General features: G+C 38.1%; 1 protein-coding gene across 1 annotated transcript in view; it reads right to left on the bottom strand.

Moving 5' to 3' along the window:
* PPM1L (protein phosphatase, Mg2+/Mn2+ dependent 1L) overlaps nt 1-24,690 on the bottom strand; it is a 326,033-nt gene that overhangs the window by 298,752 nt on the left and 2,591 nt on the right. The gene's annotated exons all lie outside the window — the stretch shown is intronic.

The raw sequence follows: 24,690 nt of genomic DNA, 5'->3' as shown, positions 1-24,690 counted from the left end.
CACCACTCCATGCACTCAAGCAGCTGTTTATTGGCCTTTTATAATTCCACAGAAGTCTGGCTAGGCCTGCAATTCCTTAAGTACATTTTTGAATAAGGATCCAATGGAGTCTTTGCCAGGTACAAGTAGGAAGTGAAAGAATGACCACTTTCCTTTTTGCATTCTAAAGACTTCTTAAGACTGGTTCCCACTAATTTTTCAGGGGCTGATGAAATTTTGTTATAATGGCATTATATTATAACAAACTATCTGCTACTAAAATTTAAATATCTAGAGATCATTTATCAAGCACTTTCTATTTGCTAGATGCTGAAGGGCTCTTTATATCCTTTGTCCCAAATTAATCCTAAAAATAGCTTTAGCCAGGCATGGTGGCATGTGCCTATAGTCCCAGCTACTCAGGAGGCTGAGGTGGGAGGATCACTTACCCAGGAGTTTGAGGCTGCAATGGGCAGTGATCATGCCACTGTATCACAGCCTGGGCAATGGAGGAATGAGACCCAGTATCAAAAAAAAAAAAAAAAAAAAAAAAAAGCTAGCATTTATGTGCCATGCACCACTTTAAGTACTTTACATGTATGGATTCATTTAATGTCTTAACAGTCCTATGAGGTGTATACCAAAAAAAATCATTCGCATTTTTTCAGATGAAGAAACTCAGGCCTAGAAAACTAGTAAAACTTACCAAAGGGCAGGTAACTAAAAGGTAGCAGAGGCCGGACGCAGTGGATCATGCCTGTAATCCCAGCACTTTGGGAGGCCCAGGCAGGCGGATCACCTGAGGTCAGGAGTTCAAGACCAACCTGGCCAACATGGTGAAACTCCGTCTCTACTAAAAAAAAAAAAAAAAATACAAAAATTATCAGGGCATAATGACGGGCACCTGTAATCCCAGCTACTAAGGAGGCGGAGGCAGGAGAATCGCTTGAACCCAGGAGGCGGAGGTTGCAGTGAGCCGAGATCGTGCCACTGCACTCCAGCCTGGGCAACAGAACAAGACCCTGTCTCAAAAAAGAAAAAAAAAGTAGCAGAGTGAAGGTTAGAAGCCAGGCAATTAGGTGTGGGAGTCCACATCATTAACCACTGCACTCCACTGCCCCTCACCACTCAGTGAAGCAGATATTATCCCACTAGCAAAGAAGAAGACACTAAGTTCAGGGTGTAGAAGTTACTTGCTCAAATTCAGACAGCTAGTAATGGATGGGCCTTGATTCAAATCCAGATCTACAGGATTTAAATGCCCATACTATTTCTATCCCCTTCTCTGCCTTCTGGAGTCAGTGATAAAGCAGAACTGACACCTAGCTTCTCCACAGTAAACTGAGAATTGGAAGGAAGCCATTTAAGTCACATTCTCCCAACACCACCTCTTTCTTTCTCTATGCTTCAAGATCTTTGTCTAATGACATTTGCTTTTTTCAGCGTTTACATAGTTTTTTTTTTTTTACAGCAGAAAGTAGCAAAAAAAAAAAAAAAAAAGAATATATAATAACAGGAAACAGGACTATAACACAAAATAAAACCAGAGAAAACAAAGCATTTTTAGACTGTTTACTGTAGAAAACCTACAGTAAACAGACCAACTGAGCCCTCTTATTGTGGATTATGCACAAAAAGGTAAAAAAGAAATGGTTTTTCATACCATATTCTTTACCAACCACAGTTTTCACCAAGCACTTAGAATGAGTTTGAGAGAGCTTCTGGGCTCAAAGCCTTTAAAGTTCTCAAGACAGGTTTTCTGCGAAATAGTCCTATTCCTGGGTTGCACAGGGCTGTCCTGTGTTCTGTAGGATATTTAGTAGCATCTCTGGCCTCTACACATTGGACAACTTTCCCCCATGCTCCCCACAGCTGTGACAACTCATATGTTTTCAAGCATTATCAAAAATCCCCTTGTGAGGGCAAATGAACCCATGTTGAGAACCACTGGGACAGGTCTCTCAGTTCTAATAATTCAAGTTATTCCATCTTAGTCTCATCTGTACTTGTTGCTTCATGAACATTCCTATTTGTTTTGCATATTCAGACAGGGACCACTTTTGTATTTTATCTCTCCCACAGCTGCAAGTAATTCAGTGTGTTTAGATTGGCTCAACATAATGTCAAGTACCCAGATGCTCCTTAAAAAAACAGTGAGGACTTTGAACAAAGGGTACACAGGAGTTCCTTGTACTAGCCTTGCAACTTTCTTGTAAGTTTGAAATTATATCAATATAAAAAATTATAAAAATATATTAGAAATATAGGAGAAAGTATTAGCAAATTATCTACCTGATAAGGGATTAATATCCAGACTACATAAAGAACTACCACTCAACAATGACAAAAAAAACTAATTTTAAAATAGGCAAAAAACTTAAATAATATTTCTCCAAAGATGACATACAGAAAGCCAACAAGCATATAAAATGATGGCCAATAAGCAGATAAAAAATGCTCAGCTGCACAAATCATTAGAGAAAATGCAAATCAAAACCACAATGAGATATCACAGCCATTAAAAATGGCTACTCCCCAAATATTATAAAATATCAAGTATTGCCAAGGATGTTGAGAAACTGAAACTTTGTGCACCATTGGCAGGAGTGTAAAATGGTACAACTACTATGGAAGACAGTATGGCAGTTTCTCAAAAATTAAAAACAGAACTACCACATGATCCAGCAATCCTACTTCTAGGTATAAATATATCCAAAAGAATTGAAAGTAGTATCTCAAAGACATATTTGCACACCTATGTTCCTAGTACTATCACAATAGCCAAGAGGTATAAGCAACTCAAATATCTATCAATGAATGAATGGATAAACAAAATATGGTATATACACACAATGGAATATTATTTGACCTTAAAAACGAAAGAAATCCTGTCACATGTTACAAGATAGATGAATCTTTAGGACATTATACCAAGTGAAATAATCCAGTCACAAAAAAGACAGATACTGAATGATTCCATTTATATGCAGTAGTAGTCAAATTCACAGAAATCAGAAAGTAGAATAGTGATTATCGGGGGCTACAGAGAGGAAAAAATAGGGAGTTGTTTAATAGGTATAGAGTTGCAGTTCTCACTGATAAAAAACTTCTAGATAGCTATTGCATAACAATGTGAACACATATAACACTACTGAACTGTACACTTAAAAATGGTTATAATGATAAATTTTGTTACATGATTTTTACAAGTTAAAAAGAGCACATATCAAAAATTATGTATTTAATTTTTTTATATAGATAAGGTCTTGCTCTGTCACCCAGGCTGGAGTGCAGTGGTGTGATCATCGCTCACTGCAACGTCGAACTCCTGGGCTCAAGCAACCTCCGCATCATCCTCACAAGTAGCTGGGACTACAGGTGTGCACCATAGTGCACTAATATTTTTAATTTTTGTAGAGATGAGGTCTCACCCTGTTGCCCAGGCTGGTCTTGAACTCCTGGCTTCAAGCAATCCTCCCACTTTGGCCTCCCAAAGTGCTAAGGTTACAGGTATAAGCCACCATGCCCAGCAGAAATTATTTAAACTTTCATACTAGAAGAAATGGAAAGGTTAACAAAGACCCTTCATAGTATTAATCTTCTCTGATTCCATGATGAGATTAATCTGACAAATATTTATAGGGCACCCATTCTATAAAAGCCACCAAGGGCCAGGCATGGTGGCTCACGCCTGTAATCCCAGCACTTTGGGAGGCCAAGGCAGGGGGATCACAAGGTCAGGAGTTCGAGACCAGCCTGACCAACATGGTGAAACCCTGTCTCTACTAAAAATAGAAAAATTAGTCGGGCGTGGTAGCGTGAGTCTGTAGCCCCAGTTACTCAGGAGGCTGAGGCAGGAGAATCGTTTGAACCCAGAGGTAGAGGCTGCAGTGAGCTGAGATCACGCCACTGCACTACAGCCTGCGCAACTGAGTGAGACTCCGTCTCAAAAAAAAAAAAGGCACCAAGGTAGTAGTACCAAGGTAATACGGTATATCTGAAAGTAGACATACAGTAAGTAAACCATAAAATCTTAGGCATGATATAAGTCTAAATATTCATAGCCATAACTCCTACTCAATTTAAGGAAGTTAAAAATGTTTTTCAGTTTAGATTCAACACTGCCAAGGGAAGTTTAATCTAATCCTTAAGGGAACATCATATTTTCATCCTACGAGACCATCTTTCTCTAGTATGGTGATTAGTAATAATTGCATGAGTAAACACACACACACACACACAAAGCAACTTCTGTTTCCCATGGATGGAGGAGCTAAGAGGTAGCTGCTGGTGTTACTTGTTAAGAACTCAGTTACTCTAATTTTCAATATGATTCATAAAGCTCCCCAAAGTAGAAAATGTCCATTTTGTACATGAGAATTCTACCAATTCCTCATAATCAACATTTTCTAAAATGTAATTCCTTTAACTTAATAGTTAATGTAGAAGAAACAAATATATACATATATATAAAGTGAGAGAGAGAGATGACATTAGGTAAAATCAGATAAAGGTGATGATTTTTATTCCTTTCTAAGGTATTCCCACGCTATCAGTAAGCTCTTTTCTGTTCTGCCATGCAAGTTACCTAATGACGCTCTTCCTTGAGTACAAACCAAGAATGCTTGAGTTCTAAATCTTAAGTCTATAAATCACTGTTTCTGCCCCCCAGGCAGCTGATATGGTTCATTTACATTGCCCCACTTTTTGATATTCACTAAATACTACGTTTAATTTTATTTTGCATGATCCTTTGGGGAAGGGAAACTATAGATTGAACTTTTGAGGACGTGTTCTTGCACTTATGTTTGAAAACTGAGGCATGTCTAATGTACTGTAATCCATAACACTCCTAACCAAATAATTGAACCACCTTCTCAATGGCAGGCTGAGTTAAATCTGAGAGTATTGCCTAGCTTCCTCTGAGGAGCCAGCCCCCAATTCTCAAACTTCTTGCCTCACACCAGAAATAGAGTTACCTGTCAAACTGATGAAAACCACTTGCCTAGGATAACTTTCAGAATCCTATATACATATTTAATCTACATTTTCCTGGTCATTATTTAAAGGACTTTTGGATAGACCATACATTGCAGGAGCTGTGAGGGGTAATAAGAAAAGCAAAGAGAATAAACATGAGTGAATGCTATAAATAAATTATCTCCTCAATTTATTTCCATTCCCATAACCTTGAAATATTTCCCACAGATCATCTACAATGCTAGAAACTGAGTGCTAATGGTGTAACCCCTATATGAATGCCTTAACAAACCAGGCCTATTGGCACACAGCAAAGGAGAGCATGGGACCGGAACAGGATAGCTTTTGGAATCAGACAGACATGGGAAATATTTTAATCTCAGCTCTTCCATTTAGCCGTTGTATAACCCTGGGCACATAGTAGTCTGAGCTTCAGTTTCCCCAACTGTAAAATGGGGATAACAACCATTGCCTCAAACGCCATGAGGATTTTGTGAGAGAACACCACTAAAAGTACCTGGCATGTTGTAGACACTTAACAGTCAAAATGAGCAAAGCCCTTTGATTTCCAACAGACATAAGTGATAGCAAATACAATCAAACAGCTTGGTATCCCCTTTTTATCTGTTAGACATCATTATTTTTAGAATTATTGAAAGCTATCATTATCACTGGAACACAATAGAGATGTGAAACTCAAGAAAGGTGAACCCTGGTTGGGGAGGAAAAGTAAGTTAATAACAAACAATAATACGAAATGTCTGATTGCCTATAACAGACCATAAATTCAAAGGAGAGAGCTGACATGACCAAGCAAGATTTTATGGAAGAGCTGGAAATTGAGGGGAGCCTTGAAATAAGGACAAGACATCCTCTTCCCCATGGCTATGTGTTAACAAAGCAGCAGCAGGCATGTGTATCCATCAGGTATTCAGTGAACAGTAGAGACTATTTTTGCTGTAGTGCAGACTTTTGCATAGGCAAACAACAGAAGGTAAGATTCAATAAGATAAAGGAGCCAGGGATACTATTATGAGAACCCAAAATTTCAGAGAAATAAATCATGGTTGCTGAAAATCAGAGGTTTTTTTTTTAATATATATATATATATATATATATATAATCCAGTTGGTTTATTAATAGAAGATTGATCTATCAGAGACATCACTAAGTGGATTGAAGACGAGAGATGCCAGAGACAAAGTGACCATGAGAAGGCCACTGTCGCAATCTTGGTGTAAAGTGTTAAAAGCCTGAATTAGCATGGTGGCAGTACCATCTTTATTGCATGTCTCCATAAAGATGGAGACAGGAGTGACAGGCATTATAGAAATTCTCACAGACTTGCACAAAGAAGGAAGAAGGAAAAAATTACACAGCAGCTTCAGGAGTGGCGGACTGAGAGAATAAAGGCACGACCATGAGAAGAAAAGACAACTCTGGAGAGGAAATTAATCTAGGGACAAAAGAGGTAAATTTGGTTTCAGGCAGGTTGTTATCAATGTGACATCCAGAAAGAAAATGGTAAAGTCAGCATGTAAAGATGTGGGCTATAAACAGGAAGGGGAGCCCTGCGCTCAGAAAGGATGGCTGAATCCATAGAAGCTCCAAAGATTCTGATGCAAAAATGAGACCAGCACACTGAGCACAGCCCTTCTTGAAACCCAGACTCATGAAGGAAGTGAAGCCCACATAGAAGTCACAGAAGGAGCAGAGAAACATAGGTGGTGTCATTAAAACCAAGAGGGTGAGTCTCTGGAAGAGAGGTGGTCAAGAAAGTAAGATCCAACGAAAAATCAAAGATGAGAGCTGAAAACAGGCTCACATATGACAATTATGAGGCTCCTAGAGATCTTCAAAACCTCAAGTCTGAAAAAGTGTCAGATGGAAAAAGGAAATGAGGTAAGTAGGAAGAAAGCAGACACTGTGTGAATAGTCCATGCTTCCCTCTGCACTTTTCTAAAAGAAGTCTCATTCAGATTTTTAACCTGGAATATAAGGAAACAAGGCTTTAAAAAATCAGAAGAATCTGATAATACACACTGATGGTAGTGGCACAGGCCCTAATCTTTCTTTTCTACCCTCCTTGTTTCCATCTGATCCCCTGGTAGTGGCACAGGCCCTAATCTTTCTTTTCTACCCTCCTTGTTTCCATCTGATTCCCTGGTTATCCCGCACAACCTCTCTCCACACTTATTTCTAGGCTGTACTTCTCAGCCTCTTTCCTCGCAGTAAGACAGAGTCAGGCCAATCACCCCTTTCCCTTTTGCCTTTTTTTCTCTCTTTTCACTCATTATAGGGGCAAGGACAAAAGTCAGATTTTACAAGATAATCATAATTTGATAACTGTTCCTCTCTGTGTCTTCAAAAGAGGGACATCTTCCAAAATATACATGAAAATATGCTCAACATCATTAGTTATGACGAAAATGCAAACTAAAACTACATTGAGATACTGCTTCACACCTACTACAATGACTAAAATTAAAAAGATTAGTGAAGATGTGGAACAACTGGAAAACCATTTTGAAAAACAGTTGAGCAGTTTCTTAAGAAGTTAACATATACCTACCACCCAATCCAGCCATTCTTCTGCTAGATATTTACCCAAGAGAAATGAAAGCATATGTCCATACAAAGGCTTGTACATGAAGGTTCATAGCCAAAAACTCAAACAATTCAAATGTCCAGTAAGTGATGAACAAACAAATTTTGATATATATCCATACAATGGGATACTATTCAGCAATAAAAATGAATGAAATATTGATAAGTGGAACATGGATGAATCTCAAAATAATTGTGCTGAGAAAAAAAAAGCCAGAAAAAAAGACTACGTACTGCATATTTCTATTTATATAAAGTTTTACAAAATGCAAACTAGTCTATAGTGACAGAAAGTAGATTAATGGTTACCTAGAGATGAAGGAGAAGGGTAGGAGAATGGAAAAAGAAAGGAATTACCAAGGAGCATCAAGAAACTTTTGAGGTTGATGGAGATGTTCACTACCTTAATTGTAACAATGGTTTCATGGGTATATAACAAAACTGATCAAATTGCATATACTAAGCATGTACAGTTTATTGTATGCATCATACTTCAGTAAAGATATTTTTAAAAGAATATCCAGAGCAATTGGCAAAATTTGAATATGAAGTGTGTATTAGACGACCTTATCCCTTTATCATAAAGCCACCATAGAGGCTAAGGAGTGAGGACCTGTTTTTGGTAAAGGAGGAACACCAGCCAAGCACTCCCGTTGCCATCCTATTTTTGAGAGGAAAGTAAAAACTAGCTGTCTTTTTCACCGAAGAATTCCCTTTTAAGCAATATTTCCCAAGTATGCTCCTGCCTGTACCGTTTCATGTCTAAATCTGTTTGCATTACATAATCCTTTGGGGATAAACAATTTCTGTCTCTGTGTAGTTCCATGAATCAGAGCAGGGCCTGTGGCTCTAATATGAAGGTATAGAGAGCTTCTCTGACCACTGTCAGGATCCCAGTTCTTTACCCCATGACTTCTTCAGCAGCAGACACTCAGGTCCCCCTACATGTTAAAAATATGAGCTTCCTTTCCAAAAATTATTTGCTGCTTTGTGAGTCTCACTCAGACAAATCCAGGCCCAGGCATTTATAAAAACAGGTCAGGCCTGAAGGTACCATATCAGATGCTCAGAAGAGTTCCAGAAAAGTAGGGAAAAGGTCAGAATCCCCAATTGGTCTCTCTTCTGAAATCATTAGAGAATAAAATCCTCCAAGGTTTCAAGCCATAGACAAGAAAAAAAAAAACAGCAAATATAAACTTTTTCCATGTATTTAGAATATAAATTACCAGGCTGAGTGCCCATCTCTATATTCCCATCTGGTGTCAAAGCTATGGCTGGCACTTAGATTAAAAATAAAGCTTTCAATATGTCATTACAATTATCTTCCTAAAACTGACTATAAAAATATAATCGGAATGAATTAATCTTACTCCCAGCTCCAAAGTCACATTTTATTCTGCTTTATATCTTTAAAACTTTAAGAGACTAAATTTCCTCCAACTGATCACACACAGAAATATGTAATATGTTCTTCTTTAAAAAAAAAAAAAAAAAAAAGAGGCAGGCTTGGTGGCTCGTGACTATAATCCCCACACTTTGAGAGGCCAAGCAGGGCAGACTGCTTGAGCTCAGAAGTTCAAGACCAGCCTAGGCAACATGGTGAAACCCCATTTCTACAAAAAAAAAAATAAAAAATTAGCCTGGTGTGGTTGTGTGTCAGGAGGCTGTGGTGGGAGGATCACCTAAGCCCAGGAGGCAGAGATTCTCAAAAAAAAAAGAAAAGAAAAGTTCCTGAAAGTTGCCTGAAAATCTCAAAATATTATTTAATTACTTATTCTATTACTTTATAGAAGGTGTAGTGAAATGGTACCATTCACAAATTTATACAAATTCAAAATACTCTTCTATATCATTTAAAACACTATAAAAATATATTTTACATGCATATACTTTATTCTTTGGAATAAATTTTAACTTTGGATATTACACATTTATAATTACATATTACTCTACACAGTAAGATGTGCAAAATCATGTACACTGCTCTTTATGGGCAATTTGAGGGATCCTTCAAGAGAGATTTTGACTAGACATGACTTTGTCTCTTGTACCAACTCAGGACCTAACCTCGCTCAGTATGAGACTCCTCCGCAAGCAGCCACTGTTTCTTTACAGGACAGGTAGTAGAAACTAGGGCAAGGATCTTATACACAGGAAATCCTAGAAAAAATAAGGACGACCTTCACCAAAACCAACAGAAGTGCCAGGGCAAGATGGCTCCAGAGCTCCCACTTTTCTGAAACCAGAGGGCAGGATTCCTGAGCATATCTGGTTAGGTCTTTCAACCTGCAGAATCGTTATCCTGTGCAGTCAGATATTCTGCCTATTGTTTAGACTAATGCTTTCTAGGTCATTTCCTTCAGATGGGTCTAGTGATGATACTTTTCTCCAAAGAAAAATCTACAGTATTTGTTCTTCCCGTTATGTAATCAATGCATGCTGGTTTTTACCATTACATCTACATAAGTTCTAGTCCATTCTGTGATTATTAATTCTCTATATTACTATACTTTAAATATCCTTTCTTCTTTGGCTCTTACTTTCTACTGGTTTTCATCTTTCGCTATATCAGTAAAGAAAATTTACTCCATTATCCATAAACTGAAGGCATTTTTACATTCCCTTTATCTCAAACTTTTTAAATAATCTCAAACACAGGAACATGATAACATCCACTATCATCAGTATTAAAAAATATTGTTCTGTTAGTTCTAGTTAATGAAATGAGGCAGAAAACAAAAACAAAAAATACAACTGTCTAGAAAGTAGGAGACAAAATTACATTATCTGTAGTCAATATGACGGCATATCTTTTTAAAAAAGAAAAGAAAGTAGAGAGAGAATGAATCACCAGAAATGCTACTGAAGATAAATAGGAAGTTGAGTCAGTAAGCATTTTTATAAATTGACAATAATCAGACGAGAAAACATAATGAAAAGATGGTCTCATTGTAATCAGTTTATAGTAGCAGCAGAAGGATAACTACTTCATCCTCATACCCAGAATTTACTCCAAGTACACTCATTTGGCCTACTGAAAAGTCTTTTACACTCTCTTCTCACTGTAGCCTAGACCATTGCGAGGTTGCCCCCTCTGAAATGGGTACAAAAAGTTCCTACCCTCCCAGGAATCCCCTCTTTGGCATGGAGTAGATTCGAATATTTTAAAACAAAATAACACTTACAATATCTAATAATTAAAGAACAAAAATCCTACTGAATTTGACCAACAAATTCATCATCTAAAACAGGAGATAGTAAAGTAAAAATGGATAGCCAACAGAAGAACTACTATAATATTTCCACATTCATCAGCAGCATTAACTATAGTGAATACAGTTATATATTAGAGAAAAAAAAAACCCACCTTGCTGTTCTCCAAACACTCAGATCCCTCCTGATCACTAGTTCACAGAGCAGAGAAAAAAACCTGAGTTAGAAAACTAATGGCAAAAGCTGCAATTACTTTTGCACCAACCTAATACCTACTAGTAGTTTCTTAAGACTTGATGGGGCCCTAAAATACCAAATTTATGTCTCAGCTCCCAAATAAAACCATCCCTAAGACAATCCAAAAATAAGAAGGTTTACTCTTTTCTGAAGTCCTCTAAAGTCTATTTTCCCCCACATCAGTGTTATATACTTTACAACAACATTCTCCAATGAGGTTACTAACGTGCAGAACAAGCAACATCTCTAAACCCCCTTCCCACCTATGTGGCTCACTCAACAACCATTTCCACTCCTCCTTCTTCCTAGCTAATACAATTCTAGTTTTGTTCACCTTTCTAAGCTGTCATGTCCTCCAGAAGCTGGGCTCCTCCTCAGACCCAGAATGAATTATGATGGGTCAAGGCTAATCATGCTGATCACATTCCCATGACCAAGTCATTGGTTTAGGCATGAACATGTGATACAGCTATGGCCTGTAAGATGTGAAGAGTACTTTCTTGAGAGGTTTCCTGAAGCTTAAAGAAGAACAGGACAGATATAATTTCTTGCTCATGTCTCTGGATGTAGTTATACAAAGATGGCTGCAGCACTTCAGAGTATCACATCTTGCAACCATGAGGGAAAACTGAAGAGAATTTCTGAGACACTGAATCAGAGCCTTGAAGTCACTGAGCTGCTAGATCAAAAGCCTCTTTTGGGCCTTTTGTTATGTGAGATAATAACTGTCTCCAGTGTTTAATCTGCTTCCACTTGAGTTTTCTGTCACTTGCAACCAAAAACTTCCCAATAATGTACCATCTAGGTGGCCAGCTAGAACCCACTCCACCTGTAGCATAAGTCTCTGACAACAGACACTTATAATAGACAAAACCAACCGATCTATAAGAGGACATTTCCTTATTGCCAGACTAGCTCTTTACAAACAGGAGCCACTACTGATTATCTAGAAACTATTCTGTCTTTAGTAGAAATTACATTGAATTTCCCTTTTTGAGATGAGTACTTCTCACATAAATTTAATGTTAATATTTAATTTGGGGGGAAGAGAAAAAATTATTAATATCATTGTTTTACCAGTATTAAAATGGTAACAATCTAATCTTTATTTATCTCTCTCTGATGAAGCCAGACTAGAAGAAATAGTCTTAAACGAGAGGGACCTAGTTCACATACAGAGATGAATTTCTTGAGAGAAAGGATTATAGTGAAAAAAATTCTCCAGGGAAAATGTGGAATCTCCTTGATGAAAGTCTTTAAAAATAGATATTTCATGTAGCCGTGAAGCCTTAGGCACTATATTTGGATTACATGACAATTCAAAAATGCCTGCCAGACCTATCTAGAGAGAAAACTCAGAAAGACAAATTTAGAAAAACATCTAAGTGCTAAAATAAAACAGAAGTAAAAACTTCTTAATCTCAAACTCTGGAACATATCTACCACATAACTATGTAAACCAACTGTTATAGAAAATTCACTTCATTATCCATGAAGCAAAAAGATAAACACTATGATCAAAGATCCTACTATGTCTCAATTTCCGTAAAATCCTGACAGTGTCATTAAGAGACTTATTTGGCCAGAAAATATCCAGTGACTAATTTAACTGAAAATTAATTCATTTAATTAAAACGATAAATGAAAGCACTTACTAGATTAAAAAGAAATGGTATACACTTATCAGAATAAAACAGTTTCTGCCCTATTGCAATCTCCTAACTAAGAGAATAAATTTTATACCATATTTTAGATTAAAAACTTTGCTGTCCAAGAGTAGTGCTGAATATAGACCCTCTTCTTAAAAATACAATTTGAAATATTTAAGATTTACTGCTACAGGGCATTAAATCACCACTCACATTTATAATGACCAAAATTTGCAAGATTAATTTTGAAAAGCAAATGCAAATAAGTGTTTACTACTCCAAAGAAGTCACAAGGTTTACTGACATGCAATGGTCTTTGATTTAGAAACTAAGACACACAGGCTGCATGCAGTGGCTCACACCTGTAATCGCAGCACTTTGGGAGGCCGAGGCAGGTGGATCATCTGAGCTCAGGAGTTCAAGATCAGCCTGGGTAACATGGCAAAACCCCATCTCTACCAAAAACACAAAAAATTAGCCAGCCATGATGGCACACACCTGTAGTCCCAGCTACTTGGGAGGCTGAGGTGGGAGGATCACTTGAGCCTGGGAGGTGGAGTTTGCAGTGAACCGAGATGGTGCCACTGCACTCCAGCCTGGATGACAGAGTAAGATCCTATATCAAAAAAAATAAAAGAAACTAAGACACAAAGATCATCATCTATCAGCTGCTCATACAAGAGCAGGACATGGAGGGCACTAATGGTGGATGGTATGGTAAAAGGTCTGTGAGTCTCAGAAATACAGCCTACTGCTATGGCACCTTTAGCTTCTGTACAAACTAGAAAAGTTTCCAAGTTATTGTAGACCCATAGATGCCTAGCTTGGGGAGCAGATAGTTCTGCACACATAAGAAAATAATATCTCTCCACCTAGTACCACTGTACAGTGTACATCTTGCATTATCGTATGCAATGGCCCCAAACTTGCCTTCAGGAGCCCCACGCCCAGTGGCAGACAGGAACTCTCGTCTTCTAGGAATGGAAGAAAGTAGGTTAAGTCTCAATCTTAACAGACTAAAGTATCAAGGCCCTCCTTAATTCCAGAAAAGTTAGAAGCAGCTAAGGTTCCATTAAATTGGGCCCTATTCTCAAGAAACAGAGAAAGAGAAGGGGGGGGCGCGGAAAAACTCCAGAGAGATCAAGTGATCAAGACGTGTAGCTTCTTTTTTTTTCAGAAGTAAAATATTATATTGTATTAGTCCATTTTAACGCTGCTATGAAGGAATACCTGAGATTGGGTAATTTACAAAGAAAAGAGACTTAATTGACTCACAGTTCCACATGGCTGGGGAGGCCTCAGGAAACTTACAATCATAGTGGAAATCACCTCTTCACAGAGTGGCAGGAGAGAGAATGAGAAGTGCAAAGAGGGGAAAAGCCCCTTATAAAACTGTCAGATCTCATGAGAACTCACTCAGTGTCATGAGAACAGCAAGGAGATCTAATGATCTAATGATCTAATCCCCAGATCTAATGATCTAGTCCCCCCACGATCTAATCACCTCCCACGAGGTCCTTCCCTCAACACACGGAAATTACAATACAAGATGAGATTTCGGTGGGGACCCAGACCCAGACCATATCATATATCTTCACTTTTTAAGCAGTTTTTCATAGCATAGACTTCAACTTTATTGAAAGTATATTAGTTTATCAATATGCATGATTTTTACCTGTATAAATATTAATAAAAATGCTCTGTACTTTTCAGAGGAGGGTCTAAAACTATAAAACAAAGCTATAAAAGGGATTATCATTACATTAACTATTTGGAAATGGATGGCTTCTTTTGTTTGTTTCAACTTTGAAGATTTTTATTAAAAACAGATTATAACTAGCCATAACCAAAGCTTGGCTTGACTTAAGGTTGGCTAAGAAAATAATGTATTAAGTAGCCTTCTAGAATGAAAACGCAGGATTAGCATTCACTCAAACTAAACATACCAACTCAGTATTATAAACAAATGAGAAAATGATATTTGCTGTTTAAAATTAACAATATATGTAATCGGAAACTGTTTTGATCCTGAAAAAGAAAAAAAAGTCGAAGCTTGAATATAAAGAAAAATTATGCAAACACATCCACACTCCTACATATTTATCCTAAAGTCAAGCCTTTGGTACTTTGAAGTAAAATAAAACATAAGTCATTTATGTTTATTGTAACTGGTTATGCTAATACCACTATAATTTCTATGAAAGCCTTTCATGAGCCAACAGGCAAAAATATTGCAGATTTTCTGTAGTGGGATAGAGATTCTGCCAGCAAAGAAGCAGGGTGGATTAGAACAGATGTTTGAATGTGAAGCATCACCTGCTCTGACTTCTGACCCCAATCTTTTTTAACTACAGGACTTTTCTAGGTAATTACAAGATCAACCTACCAAGGTTAGCAGCATAGGGTTTTCAAAACCACCACCAGCTGTCACAGAGACACAACTGTCACAGTCATATGAGAAAACCAAAGTCTCACTAAGCAAATCGAGAAGACTAGGCAGTGTCCACATAACAATGTTATCAGCACTTCATTGACCAAATTAGGAGATCTGTAGGGCTTCAACCAAAAACTGATGGTACAGGCTTTGGAGACAGGGAGCTCTAAGTCTGAATCTCAGTTTCAAACCCTACTTTCACCATCCACAAGCTGTGAGAGACCATGGGCAAATTACTTAACCTCTCAGTGCCTTAATTTCTACACCTACAAAATGGGGGATAATATAGTACCTACCTCATAAACTCTTATCAGAATTAAAATTAGATAACATATATAAAGTACTTTATAAATACTGCCTGGCATATTATACATACTCAATAAACGTCAGCAATTGTTATTACCATCAATAATGGTGGCTTCTCCTTTATTCCTTTGATCCAGAAATCCCACTTCTGGAAACCCACCCTAGAGAAATAATCCAAACTACAGTAGAAACACAAAAATATTTATTACAATGGTATTTACAATGGTAAGCAGTTAGAGGAGCCTAAGTATATACCAATAAGGAAGCAGTTGAGTAATTTCTCAAATCTCTACTCAATAAAATATTGCTCTATCACTAAAAAATATATTCAAAATATAAATATAAAGAATTAAAATAGGCTGGGCACGGTGGCACATGCCTGTAATCCCAGCACTTTGGGAGGCCGAGAGGGGCAGATTGCCTGAGGTCAGGAGTTCATGACCAGCCTGGCCAACATGGTGAAACCCCATCTCTATTAAAAAATATGAAAATTAGCTGGGCGTAGTGGCGGGTGCCTGTAATCCCAGCTACTTGGGAGGCTGAGACAGGAGAATTGCCTGAACCCAGGAGACAGAGTTTGCAAAGAGCCTAGATCGTGCCATTGCACTCCAGCCTGGGACAGAACAAGACACCACCTAAAAAAAAAAAGAGAGAGAGAGAGAATTAAAATAAATAAAAAACAAATCAAATATAAAGCATTATAGAGCAAAATGACAGTATCTTTATAGAATTATACAAAGAAAAACAACAAGATTTAAATCTACATATGTATATTTTTATAATTATGTAAGATTACATTTAAAATGCATACTGTTTTAAAAAAGGTGAAGCTGGGCACAGTGGCACATGCCTATAGTCCCAGCTATTCAGGAGGCTGAGGCAGGAGGATCATCAGAGCCCAGAAGTTTGTGGCTGTAGTAAGCTATGACGGTGCTACTGCAATCCAGCCTCAGCAACAAAGCCAGATCCTGCCCACCCCACCCCCTAAAAAAGAAACAAACAAACAAACAAAATGACCAGCAAACAATACACCAAAAATGTAACAGTAGATGTGACAGGGTAATGAGATTTGGAGGAATGTTTCTTCTTTTCTATAATATCTATCATGGAGTCATATTATTTTTATAATGTTAAAATTAGTTTACTTTAAAATATATTTGACTTTGCTGTAGATTTATTTTAACATTCATTAAGTAGAATTACTAAAATGGTAACAAAAGTTATGGAAACCCTGACATCAGTCTTACCACCTCAGGAGTTATCCACTCCCATCACATCCTCTCCCTCTCTTTCAACAATAACAAATGGGATCTAATTAAACTAAAGAGCTTCTGCACAGCAAAAGAAACTACCATCAGAGTGAACAGGCAACCTACAAAATGGGAGAAAATTTTCGCAACCTACTCATCTGACAAAGGGCTAATATCCAGAGTCTACAATGAACTCAAACAAATTTACAAGAAAAAAACAAACAACCCCATCAAAAAGTGGGCAAAGAATATGAACAGACACTTCTCAAAAGAAGACATTTATGCAGCCAAAAAACACATGAAAAAATGCTCATCATCACTGGCCATCAGAGAAATGCAAATCAAAACCACAATGAGATACCATCTCACACCAGTTAGAATGGCAATCATTAAAAAGTCAGGAAACAACAGGTGCTGGAGAGGATGTGGAGAAATAGGAACACTTTTACACTGTTGGTGGGACTGTAAACTAGTTCAACCATTGTGGAAGTCAGTGTGGCGATTCCTCAGGGATCTAGAACCAGAAATACCATTTGACCCAGCCATCCCATTACTGGGTATATACCCAAAGGACTATAAATCATGCTGCTATAAAGACACACGCACACGTATGTTTATTGCGGCACTATTCACAATAGCAAAGACTTGGAACCAACCCAAATGTCCAACAATGATAGACTGGATTTAGAAAATGTGGCACATATACACCATGGAATACTATGCAGCCATAAAAAATGATGAGTTCATGTCCTTTGTAGGGACATGGATGAAATTGGAAATCATCATACTCAGTAAACTATTGCAAGGACAAAAAACCAAACACCACATGTTCTCACTCATAGATGGGAATTGAACAATGAGAACACATGGACACAGGAAGGGGAACATCACACTCTGGGGACTGTTGTGGGGTCGGGGGAGAGGGGAGGGATAGCATTAGGAGATATATCTAATGCTAAATGACGAGTTAATGGGTGCAGCACACAGCATGGCACATGTATACATATGTAACTAACCTGCACATTGTGCACATGTACCCTAAAACTTAAAGTATAATAATAATAATAATAAAAATAAAAATAAAATTAAAAAAACAATGGCCCACACTCCTGGGTTTCATCTTCACTGCTCTGTCTCAAGCTTCCCAATTGACCCTCTCCCCTCATACTTCTATCTTGTTAGTTCAAATCAATCCTCCACATAGCTTGGAGGAGCAGGATTACTAAAGCATGGATTTTATGCCATTCCTATACAGTAGTTCTCCAATATATACAGAACATGGCCCAGGCTCCTCGGCACAGCTTCAATAATAGTGCTAACAATAGTTCCAGCAGCATCTCCCACTCTCCTCACCTGTGTGTATCCCAAACCCCAGGCCATGGCTCAACAGGAGGACCTAGCATGCTGGTATATTTTTGTCATTGTAAGTTATGTCACAAGCAATGTGTTATCTATAATGGTTCAAGTACCTTAGTTGTGAATTATTTATTTTTTTAAACTAGCTAGAAAAACATCAGTTTTATTCCTATAATCTCTTCCCATTTACCTGCATTAAAAATGAGGATGGAATTTATGCTGAAACATTGCCCATAACTCTGTGTTTCCCATGGAGGCATGATACAAATAAAATCTCTGTCACATGAGTCACAGTGGAAAGGGATACTCCAAACCAGAGCTCCTCACAAAGCGGCATCACTGGAAGTGCTCTCCACCTGCAAAGGGAGCAAGTAGGCTGCCTTGCTTCAAATTATGACTGGCAATTAAATTTTAAAAGCCACTTTTTCTCCTCATAAAAAAGCAAGGGGAAGAGGACAGAGGAACTCTAGAGACAACCAGAGACTAGGAGATAAATCTTTCTAGAATCATTCTACTCCATCAAGATGGAGAGAGCATCTCAGCAGGTTAAAGGCCAAGAATTTCATTTCATGGATTTTTCCACTCCCGGTGCTGATATGAAGTTTCTTTTTCAAATAAATATACTTAACATTGAAAAACAGTTAATTTAAAAATAAATTTAGTATATCAAAACACAGAGGGTACTTGAATATGGAAAAAAATAATGAATGAGCTTCTAGAATGATTACCGTTGGGGAAAGCCTACTCCTGACAAATAATACTACCTGCCTTCTTCCAACGGTGCCTGCATTTTATTTCCTCTGTACCATTTCCATATTTTTTCTTCAACCTCTAATGTCACCCTCCCCTCCTTCCTCCACCCAATCGCTGTCTACAGAAATGCTAGGATACAATTAAATGTCAGTTCCTCTTCAAAATTATCCAAAATTCCCCAAGCTCCTTCAGTCAAGCCATCACACACTCGTAGGTGGCAGGCATCTTGTAACTCTGCTATTTTTTTTTTAAAAAAGCTCATCTCTCCAAGTAGACAGAATGCTCCCTGAAGACACAGAATGCACCAAATCATCTTTAGACATCACATAGAACATAACACTGCTTTTCACAGGTGCCAGACTATACAGAAAATGTTGGCTTAATTGAACCGAATTTCTTAACAACCTGTTCAGAAGACATAGCAAGGTCAGCAGTCAGGTTCCTACATTCCCATACAAAAAGGTCTTTAAGCACAGGCATAGGAAGGAGGGTTTCATTGAAAAAAAAATTTTTGCAGAAACTTTAATGTGCCATTTTAAACCAAAATAATCAGAATCTTCTCTTAAACCATAAGGCATTTGTCCACACTAAATCCCTAGGCCTCTTATACATCATAATGTGAAAGTTGAACATTTACTAACAGCAGCTATAATGTCTGAAAAGCAGATCATTCACTGTGCCAGTCATAATTTATTTATTCAGAAGTGTATCTTATTTCAGAAGGATCCAATGAAACTTACATAAATACATATAATACAAGCTAAAATGACATATCTAAGAGAAGAGAAAAATGGTGATATGGTTTGGCTGTGTCCCCACCCAAATCTCATCTCGAATTCACACATATTGTGGGAGGGACCTGGTAAGAGGTAATTTGAAACACCAGGGCAGGTCTTTCCCATACTGTTCTCATGATAGTGAATAAGTCTCACAAGATCTGATAATTATATAAGGGGAAGTTTCCCTCCACAAGCCCTCTTCTTCTCCTGTCTGCCACCATGTGAGATGCGCCTTTCACCTTCCGCCATGACTGTGAGGCTTCCCCAGCCACGTGGAACTCTAAGTCCATTAAACCTCTTTCTTTTGTAAATTTCCCAGCCTTGAGTATGTCTTTATCAGCAGCATGAAAACGGGCTAATACAAATGGGATAAAGGAAAATCGAGTGTAGGAAAGAAAAACTGTCCTAGGAGTGAGGTTCATGTACCAGATGAATGTATTCCATAAAAGTCTGCACATTTGCTAGAGGTAGGTCAGGCATTTGGCTCTTAATACTTGTAGCAGCCAACAAACCCAGGATGGCCCAATCAGTTACATAATTCAGCATCCTTAAGATAAATAAGTAATAGAGTACTATTTCTCCCTTCGTCCTCATTAAAATGATACTATATAATATAACAAATGATTTCCTCAACAACATTCTTGCAGTTGATTTCTCAGAGCTAAGGAGACTATTCCTCCAAACAACCCTCACAGGCAAATGACAGCAAACAATTCAATAAAAGCAAATGATGGAGAGGAAAGCAGGAGGGCCAAGCAAGGGGTTCAGATACACAGTTCCTTGCAGAGCTAGATGCATCAAAAACAGATTTTATTCTATCTAGACTAATCTGAAATTCAGAAGCTTCATGCATCCACTTGTCTCTGAAACTACAAAGAAAATTTGATATGCATGTCCTTTTTTCTGGGGAATATGTCTGTAGTTTCATAACATTCTCAAAGAGCAGCATGACTCAAACAAAGTTAAGAACCACTGATTTAAAGAATCAGACTATATATATATTCTTCAGGCAACCCTCCATAAGGAGTTTATTTTCTGAGCTTCTGAGTAGTGCTGAGCCTCAAGACTGCAGTCCCTGGCAAGCGCTTGAAGTATGGCTTCTCCCTCATACAAAATGTGGAACTCTAGGCTTTAACCACTGGCCAAGCTGTGTGTCAATTATCAAGATACATAAGACCTTTAATAGAATAATGCTCATGAACATATGGAGCACATAACAATCTATTCTTCTAGCTAGGCTTCAGCCATGAACATTGATAGAGGTGCCAAAGGATTTGGTGATATTTCTTCCAGATGGTATTTAAAAAAAAGAAATAAACAAAAAAAAAAAACCACCTTTTGCCTGTAGATAAAAATTACAAGTAAGCACAAAAACAATGATTTTCCTAGACAAAAATCATTTTTTATCTTAAAATAATCTTTCTACATCAATTTATATAACGAGCTCCTTTTTACCTTTTTGTTGTTTTAATCTTGTTATATAAGAAAACAGTCACTGCCATACCTTTAGACACATACACACACTGTGAACCATCCACACACAGTATCATGGTTAGAATCAAGGGAGGAAGCTGGCCTGTAGGACCACTGAGATAAGGCTCTTTAAAATCTCATCCATCTGGAAGAAGCCACAGCCCTGCAGAGTCTGGTCCTCAGCATAAAAAGTCCAGAGACATATCTTTGCCGAAGAATCCACAGTTAAATATGCTCAAGAGAACTAACTCATGGTAACCCAAATCATAAGAGGCTGAAGTACAAATCAGAATACCAATTTCTTAATTAATCATAGAGAATATTCCTTTGGACTAGTAAGAAAATTTACACCTAAAGCCACGACACAGTTTTCTCAAATATCTGGATAACCGAAATCCTGAATTAGTAATCAGGAGTCCACTGAAAGTTAGAAGCTTGAGATATAGAGAGTTTGGGGGATATCTAATAAATTATCCCTGCACTACATACATCTTCATAGCGATCAAAGTTGTGGCTCACACAGGAAGAGTCTCTCTCCCTTGAATATTGCTGCCCCAGCACTGCAGACTTCTTGGTCTTCTTGGCCTTTCCTCTTCCGTATCCTTCTCTCCATTAGGTACTTCTCTAGACAGGGTATAATACAACTGATGAAGGTACACCTTACAGGCATCATTATCCCTATTTTTTAGATAATAAACTCCCAGATAAAGCTGTTTCAGCAACTTGTCCAATGTCACAGCTAGAATAAAGCAGAGCATAGATTCAAAGCCAGATCTCAAGTCAAAACCTATGCTGCTAATCTTGAAGTAAATAATACCTTCAAGGCGTTTTTTCCTGGGCCTTCCTACCTACCAGTCTGATTTAAATGTCCCTCCTCTGTTGTCCCCGTAACACTCTAAGCGCACCATGACTATAATTTTTGGTATAGAGGTCTATCTCTCTCACTAGACTGGAACTTTTTGAGGATAGGGGTTATATTTCATTCACCCTTGTATCCCCAGGGCACCATCTATCTAGGTAAATATTCAAGCCAATTTGTCCAGTGGTTTCATATAGAGATCAACAAACTGAAGGCCTTGAACTAGCCACATAGCCTTAGGAAGGTCACAACTTCTCCAGCTATCAGCATCTCAGCTTAAAAGAAAAAAAAAAGGATGAGGGATGAAATTGATATACACAGATGAAATGGATATACAAGCATATACAAGGCAATGTCTCCTCTGCATCTAAAGAGTACTACAATTACAGATGGGCCCTAGTTTCTGATGGCCTATCTTACTAGTGTGAGTTATTAGAAATAAAATTAAACTCCTCATTTATCGTCTGTACCATTCTAGAGATACAATATACATAAATAATAGAAAGTTCAGAAAAAGCTTCCTCTTTTGTGACAGGAGCTAACATCATCTATACTAAAATCAAACAGTGGCACCCTCCTCTGGTGAATGTTAAAGGAGCTAAACAACACACAAGAATTAGATGGTAGGATTTTGAATGATATATAAAGAAAAAGCAAGAGAGAAATTACCTAATATTATTTGTCACGGTTATACTCCCAATAGCAATTAAGTAACTCCTTTTGTAGCACTTTCCTTATTTTGCCCTAAAACAAAGCCAAAATGAACTAACTGGCTACATATGATAAGGGATTATGAACAGAACAAATATTCTATTTTTAAGAGTACTGATAATATCAATTATTTTGCAAACAGCATGCTTTTTAATGTAAGGCACAAAGAAAAGTATTTCATGGTTTGGCTAACGATGATCATCTTTTCATTTGCAGTTAAAAAATTTAATGACAAGCCATGTACGTATAAAATACTTTTAGTAAAATAAAAGCATTTATCGTGTCCCTTTTCTGGATGGTACATTTACCACAAGATAGTACTTGAAATTTTTCAACCTGAAAAGTGTTTTGGTCTGCAACTTTCAGGTTTTACAGTATCAACTTAAAAGAAAAAAAAATTTAAATCACCCAATCACTTACACTTTTTTAGCCCAAGGCTAAAACTATGCCAATGCATCACACCCAGACAACCACAACCCAAAATTTCACCACATTACTATTACAACCAAATCTTTAATAAAATTAAAACCGTGCTTTCTAAGACCAGAAGCAGATTATCACCAGCCACCAATTTTAATATAAAAATATATAATAAATATAAGCTTGTTAAATGATTTACAAAGGAAGGAATCACAGCTTCCTTCACCCTCATTGAATACAGGCACAAAAAAATGAAAATACAGGTAGTCTGCTTCAAGCCAAGAAGACAAATCAGCCATTATACTGGCAACTTTGTCATTAAGGTATGTTTTTGCCCATGTACACAGCCTCTTTTCCCTCAATTAATTTTACATCTTTCACTTACTCTGTGACCAAGGGGAGGGGATCTCAACACTACCCAAGAGGTTACAAATTTACAACCAGTGAGAAACTTGCATTCTGAAAAAACAGAATATAAAAAAAGCTAGAGTGGATGGAAAATGCCAAAAACTGATTTCAGTTCTACCAAATGAGTTTTCCTACTAAGTTTGTCATTCTTGGCAAAGTTGGTTCTACAAGGCAGGTAGGCACAGTAGCTTGAAAAGATTAGCAGAGTGATGGGTGAGGAATGCAGATAAGATATCCAGTTGAAAGCTTTCTCAACGTTTACCCAAAACAAAGGCCAAAGAACAAGCAAATGCTTGAAAAAGAATGGCAGTCCCTGCAGTTCCCTACAGCCTACCCAGAGATCAGAGGGCAGAGAAGAAAGTTGGGGGAAAACTTGTATGGGAGTTCAAGGGAGGGGTGTAATCAAAAACAGGAAGGGATTAAGAATAAGAAGAGTATGCTGCCAAAAGGGTAAACAAAGAGTATGCAGCAATGAACCCGATACAAACTGCCAACTTGAGAGATGGGGTGATTGGCCCAGTGTTCTTTGGAGCATGGCGCTAGAGCCACATTTCCCTCTCACTTTGCCTGGGCCAATGCGCAAGGACCACAGCCAACCCTTGCCTAACCTCCAGGAAACCTGGGCCTCAGCGCACAACCCGGGTGCCGCAGAAATGTGGGAGAGGGAACTGAACTGGCCTCTAGCTATCTCCTGCTTCCAGATGAACCACAAACAAAGGAATCTAGAAGCAGGGCGACGTCTGCACCCCTAAGCCCGCCAGGGCGCAAGGGTGAGGTCAAAGCACCGCCTCCTTTGCGGGCATAGCCACCTCTGCAAAGGCCAGGGACAACTAGGTCCCCCTCTGAGATCCTAGTGAAAACAAGCGGCCAGCGAGGCGCTCCTGTCAATTGGCCCAATTGCACTTGTAAAGTTGATAGAGTCGGAAAGAAGCGCAGAGCTGCCCCTCGGATTCCTCCCTAGAGTGAAGGCGATGGGAAGGAGTCACAGGTTCCTTCACCCTCAATAAGCTCGCTCTGCAGATACAGCCTCTTTGCCTAATAAAGCATAAGATATTGTTTTCCTTCTCTGTGCCTAGTTCAGCTCAAACCCTAGAACAAGGGCTCTGGGGTCTGGGACCAAAGTTCACTGGAGATACCATTAATTCTCCTTGCTAAACTAGCACAGTGTTTGCTGGGTTCCGGCCTTGGGAACCTCATATTAAGTAGCAACAAATATGCTGTGGATGACTCTGCTTTCCCTAAAGTGGACCCTCAGCCCCAAGAAGTCTGGATCCAG

Source organism: Pongo abelii, chromosome 2 (assembly GCF_028885655.2).
Source record: "Pongo abelii isolate AG06213 chromosome 2, NHGRI_mPonAbe1-v2.0_pri, whole genome shotgun sequence".
In the NCBI taxonomy this organism is placed as follows: Eukaryota; Metazoa; Chordata; class Mammalia; order Primates; family Hominidae; genus Pongo; species Pongo abelii.
This window is presented reverse-complemented; position numbering and strand designations above follow the sequence as displayed.